Source organism: Macaca nemestrina, chromosome 11 (genome assembly GCF_043159975.1).
Source record: "Macaca nemestrina isolate mMacNem1 chromosome 11, mMacNem.hap1, whole genome shotgun sequence".
Classification (NCBI taxonomy): Eukaryota; Metazoa; Chordata; class Mammalia; order Primates; family Cercopithecidae; genus Macaca; species Macaca nemestrina.
Window position 1 is genome coordinate 52,192,675 of NC_092135.1, and position 6,563 is coordinate 52,199,237.

Consider the following 6,563-nt stretch of genomic DNA (forward strand, 5'->3'; position numbering starts at 1 on the left):
AGTCTCTAGTTCCAATTCTGATACTGTCTAAGTATATAACATTGGCTAAGTTATAACTTTTCTAAAATGTAACTAGATGGTCTATAATTCTTTCAGCCAAAACTTGTGGAGTGATCTTATGACTTTGTGATTCAAAGCAGAATATTTGGAATCAGACTGTCCTGGATTGAAATCCTAGCTCTCCTGATTGCCGGTTGTATAAACTATCATTTTGCTGTAATACAGTGTACTCTCTAATCCTCAAATCCCTGTTATATAAAACTAAAAATAGTGTCTATCTCATAGGATTGCTTTTAGATTTAGTGTAAAGCGCTTAGCCCATTTCTGTCACATAGTGAGTACTTAACAGATGCTGCCTATTACTATTGTGTGATTCTATACTGATTAGTAAAAGAATCATATCCACTTAATTTCTGGGCCTTTGAATGTCAAAAACCAGGCCTGTATTCTAATAAGCATGACTCAGCTTTTTAAATCAACATTATTCACCTCAGCCTTGGCCAGTGATTCCTCATGCTTGAATTTTAGTTCTGGCTTTCCTAAGACTGCATAGTTTAGCTTCTGGCACTCTTTCCAAGCCTTATTTATTTTGGAAAACTAATATGATTCATCTCTCAAGGTTAACGGGCCCTTGACTGCTATACTTGATTTAGTTTGCCCACAGTTCTTGGTAAGAGATCCTGCTACTACTAAGCCCAGGCCCATGGAGTCAGCACTAACTAAGCTATCACTTCAGACATACAGGAGTAAAGAAACGAAGAGTGAAGTAGGCAATTAAGATAGATAAACAACTGAGTGTCCACAGGAACTGGTGGCACCCTATTTTCACAAAAGAATAGGCATTAAGAATTGGAATGGTCCTTGGAAGTTTCTATTCTAATACATATTTTCAGAGTGCAAAAAATGATCACAAATTTTATCCCCGCCCCCACCCCACCCCACATCAAGAAGTGAATCTATCTAGTTTCTTGCTTCTTAAGTCTGGACTAGTCTTATTACTTGCTTTTCTGACATACACGACATAGAATAAAATAGAGTAAGTTTTGATCCTCAGACTGAAGATTTTTATATTTCATCTCTCTCTCTCCCCCATCCCCTCTCCTTTCATCTTTTCTTCTCTCTTTCTCAGAGAATATTCACCATATGAGCAAGCCAATTTAACCTATTGGTGGGTGAAAGACCATGTGTAGAGAGGTCTCATTCATCCCAGTCTTTCTAGTCAAAGTCATTTTAAATTAGCCAACCCCCACCAACCCAAAAGCTCTTGCCAAGTGCAAGAGGAAACTTGATACACAAGAAGAAAAAATAAAGCCCAGCTAAGCCCAGCCAAATTGTTGAATTACAGAATTGTGAGCTAAAAAAAAAAAACTGGTCATTGTTTTATGCACTAAGTTTTGGGTAACTGCTATACTTAGCAATGCATGAATCACCTCTAAAATATTGCCTACAAGTGGTCAACTAGCTATTGCATTAAGGAAGAAATTATTTCTCCCCACTTTCATTTTCATGACTGAGGATACTATATGGCTCAATAATTAGTGTAGGTCAACCTTTCACACCCTTTAAATTATTAAAGTCATTACGTGAGTTTTCATTATAACAGACTTAAATCACAAATGAAGTTGTCAGTTTATTTTTGAGTTAACAAATTCCTTACACAGCTTTTAAAGTTTCATTGTCCACTACTGTTTTGCTTTCTCATTTACTTTAACCCAGAAATATTTTCTAAGCTTAAGTGCATTCAAAACTTTTTTTCTCACCTGATTTTACTGATCTCTGGGATTTGTTATTTTCAGAATCCATTGTTTGTTTTTCTAACTTTTTCTCACACTATATTACCTTTGTTGACTTAAAAACTCAATAGGCTTGGTAAGCCAGATGTATGCCTGTCCAACCAGCTCACCCCAGTTTGAATCACTACTCTTTCATCCTCCTTGCCTTCCCAGTATGGCTTAGATGTTCCCAAGCCTTGACTTACCGCCAGCCTTTTCAGAACAGTATTCTGAATTATGTCTATAGCATTTGTTTTAACTTTTTGTGTGTGGGGGGTGGAGGCCGGGGAGCAGCAAATGTTCTGATTATTTATTCTGTGGATTTCTGCAGTGGACCAGTGAGGATTCTGCCTGTCATAGTTACCTCCATCAATCCATCAGCTAATTGTATGACCTTTTCTTAAAAATGCAGTTTTGCTGCAATCACTATTCTGCATACTCTGACCCATTATGGTGATGAAAGAAAATTAAACTACACTCCAAAATATGAAAAAAAGCAAAAAGCAGTGTGATGAAATGAAATGGTTATGTCTATACGCTGAAATGTAAATGTGGGCAAATTCTTTTTCTGTAGGGAGTTTTTATGTGAAGCTCTTTTGGAATAAATATAAAAGATAAAGACTGGAGTTAAATAGAAGTGTTGAATTGACTCCCCAGACCTATGCCTTCCACATCATGTTTATGCAACTGTGTTTTTAAGTCATTGTCTTTATTCATCTGAAAGTATCACCCAAGTGCTTTATCCCATCTACAAAAGAATGATATTTGAGAACTGCTCAGTGGGTAGGCATAGACGTCTCAATTCCTGTATAACCATGAGATGAAACTATCTAGGGGGTCTAAAAAGTATAAGTCTCCATCATATACTTTTCAATAATTATCTTTTGGTGTTAACATTAAAAATCCATCATCCGGCCGGGCGCGGTGGCTCACGCCTGTAATCCCAGCACTTTGGGAGGCCGAGGCGGGCGGATCACAAGGTCAGGAGATGGAGACCATGGTGAAACTCCGTCTCTACTAAAAATAGAAAAAATTAGCGGGGCGCAGTGGCGGGCGCCTGTAGTCCCAGCTACTCGGGAGGCTGAGGCAGGAGAATGGCGTGAACCCGGGAGGCGGAGCTTGCAGTGAGCCGAGATTGCGCTACTGCACTCCAGCCTGGGCGACAGAGCGAGACTCCGTCTCAAAAAAAAAAAAAAAAAAAAAATCCATCATCCTTGAATTAAAAATTGAATGAGCTAAAAATCACACAGGTTATATATTGAATGGAATAAAATGAGAAGTATATTATATTGACCAGAGATAAGATACTGTTGTATTATCCTTATAGAATTTAAATGAAATCGTAATTTCTATTTGTAGGCAAGCTATATATGGTATTGAGACAAGGAAATAATTTACAACTCTTATAGTTATAGAAAGGTTATTTCTATTTTTCTCATGGAGGTAAAATAGAAAATTTTAAATTAATCTCACTTTTGGGAGTGTAATAGCGCAACCTTTTGTTAGCAAGAATATATTTAACCTAACTGTATAAAGCATTAACATATTGTGTAATATCACTTATCCTGTAGGAAATCATCAAAATTTGATGATTATGGAAGACTGGCTTTACAAGTTCAAGGGAGAATATCTCGACTCCAGTGAATTCTATCAAGACTGAGAATAGTGTGATGGGCAGTTAGAAAGTATAGCAAATTAATATCCTTAGGCTGCTTTCTAAGAATATCAGTGAAAATGAAATCAGACCTTTCTTAAAATGCTATTTTCTAACACAGCATTTTAGAAATAAACTTTTAATCTGTTTTCTTCTAAGGCTGTTGAGTATTGTTACCCTTCACTTTCATTGTTGTTTTTGTTGTTGTTGTTGTTTTGTTTTGAGATGGAGTCTCGCCCTCTCACCCAGGCTGGAATGCAATGGCACGGATCTCAGCTCACCACAACCTCTACCTCCTGGGTTGAAGCGATTTCTTGCATCAACCTCCCAAGTAGTTGGAATTACAAGTTCCCACCACCATACCTAGCTAATTTTTGTATATTTAGCAGAGATAGGGTTTCGCCATGTTGGGTAGGCTGGTCTTGAACTCCTGACCCCAAGTGATCCGCCTGCCGCAGCCTTCCAAAGTGCTGGGATTACAGGCATGAGCCACCTCACCAGGCAGTTATCCTTCACTTTTTATGTACATTTGCATTCTTATATTTTTTGCAAAAAATAAGTGCCAGTTTAGCCACTACTAGACAAACTAGTTCAACATTGTTCAATTTTCACATGAAAATTAGAATCCCACCTAGTTGGGGTGATCTTCCCATTCTGCTTTTTTCTTTTCAAATTAGTAAAATCATTAGCTTCATAGAAGCTTTATTTATCCACTTATCCTAGTCACTGAACACCTTTACCAAGTATGTTGCTACTTTAGTCTCTGGGTTTCTAACAATAGATAAGTTTTTTCCTAAGCAGGTCACAATCAATTGTTGGATATAAATGATTTTCATACAACTAATTCCCAAGCATACCCTTCAGTTTAAACCAGAGAAATACAGCTAACCACCATCAAAGACAAAAGGAAAAATACATTTGTGCTGTATTTATAAATTGCCAATATTTTAAAAGGAGAATGAAAAACTTTGACCTTATGCTAGAATGTGCCATTTTTATTATAAAATGTTCCCACAATTCCATCTGTGCATTACTATGATTCATCCCAAAATTGTTTTAAAGGGTAAGTTTTCCCACTAAAATTAAGATTCAATTTGGAAACTATATCTATTTCATAAAATAGGGTGGACTTCTGTGACAGGATCATCGTATAGCTGAATGGAGACTTCACTAAAGTAAGGAAATGTTTCTTCAGCTTTATTCAGAGAAAGTAGAAACAGTCATCGACTTAGGGTTCCATTGTCTGCATTCTTTCCTGTTAGATACTCGGTAAATGTAATTAGATTGATTAACTGACTAAACAAGTCTTACTTACTGCATAAGAGGAACTATCTCTGTAAAAGGATATCTCCCTTAGCAGTCAAATTTTCTGAATGATGTCTTCAATGTGAAGAGTAATAAGTATTTTCCTCTACAGAAACCTGAACCAATATCAGCCTAATGAAGAGACCTAGACCTCTGGCCATTAGTGTGAAGTCAATGCTATTGACAATCATCAAAGACTTTCATCCTTTCCACTAGAGTACTTAAGAACTAAATATCATTGATGAGAACTAAAGCCTGTTGATGCGTTCTGTAATTTTAATTAATAATACATTAATTTTTTTTTCTGATTGTGTGCACATACATCATTTAACATTGATTTATTCCAAAGCCATTAGGAAAGATTTAGTATCATATCACAGCCAAAGTTACACTTTTCTTCCTTACACCTAAAAAATGTCCCAGATGCAGAAAGTCATAATCTGATATTCAGATATTTACATTTAAAAGGTTCCTATCTTTTAAAGAGTTTTCAAAGTTCTGTATCTTTGTCTAAAATATATAGTTTAGAAAATATAATGTATATGTGTATGGCATATATGTATATTATAAATTAAGGATGTATGTCGCTCGCTATATATATGATTATCTTTAATCATGAGCACCATGCCTTGCATATATAGCACAACCTCAGACATAAGTCATATCTAGAGAAGAATGTGACAGAAACGACCAGAACCTCGTAACAAGATTGAGTAACCCAACTAACATCTCTCTTTTAGACTGAGATATCAAGTACAACGAGTTAAACCGTTAAAGCAAATTCAAATCTTCTCCAAGTGAGCGTTAATTTCTAACATGTGTTATACATGTCACAACTTCTGAGCAGTGTTAATCAAGTGAAAATTCTTGGGTGAGAGCTAAGGTTATCTGTCAAGTGAGCAAGAATTGGTGCAGTATGAGAAGAATTCCTCTGTATGATGGACAGAAACAGAATTGGAGTCCAGCAATGATTACTGTGTGGAAAGTGATCACCAGAGAAGAGGGAAGGAGGAAAGTATAGTTACACAAAAAAGCAAGTCCAAGTTTTAATCAGGTGATTGCAAATAAGTCAATTCCAGATGTCACTTAAGGTACAGGGACTCCAACAAACTGTCAAACATTTAAGGTCAGCATATAGGGACTGATCAGACTGGATTATGAATGATGTAAAGGAAGAAATACCATAGAATACTCTGCCTCAGACCAAGTTGAACACTGAAATGAACAAGTTTCATTGTTGCTACTTTTTTATGTTTTTATTTTAGTTAAATAAACTCCTTTTTTAAAAAAAATTGAAATTATATAACAGGGTAAAAATAGAATTCACTTTATACAGTGTAGAGAGTTTCTGGTTATAAAACAGCTGAGATGTAAACCATAAATGAAGAGATAAAACATAAGTGATACGAACATAAGATCATTCTAAAAATAACTACCAGGGAACAAGGGAGTTCAAGATATTAAGAGCCCTTATCTATGTGGAAAAATGGATAACTATCAATCCCCTTTCTAGATTCAGTTCCTAGAAATGAAAAAGAAAAATGAATGATTAAAAAATGAAAAGGATGATGTGAGCAAATGGTCCAGAAGTAGGCCAGGCAGTAGAAAGCAAAATTTTGTTAGCCATTAGTTACATAGAACAGGTTATGTACGTCCCTGCCTGGGAAGTCATAAAACATACCTGAAAATCCTAGCTGGCATTTCCAGCAAATTGTGAGAGAGCACAATTTTACATTCTGAAGCCCAAGAAGCATTGTTTCTCTAATCTTATATACCATTTCATTACTTACCATTTCAAGAGTATAAAATCACAATAGAATTGGCCTTCTCAT

At 35.9% G+C, this 6,563-nt stretch overlaps 1 protein-coding gene across 14 annotated transcripts in view; it reads left to right on the forward strand.

Annotated features, from left to right (window-relative positions):
* The window catches only part of LOC105493237 (polypeptide N-acetylgalactosaminyltransferase 13), a 623,722-nt gene that overhangs the window by 535,004 nt on the left and 82,155 nt on the right, over nucleotides 1-6,563 (forward strand). The window lies entirely within an intron of this gene.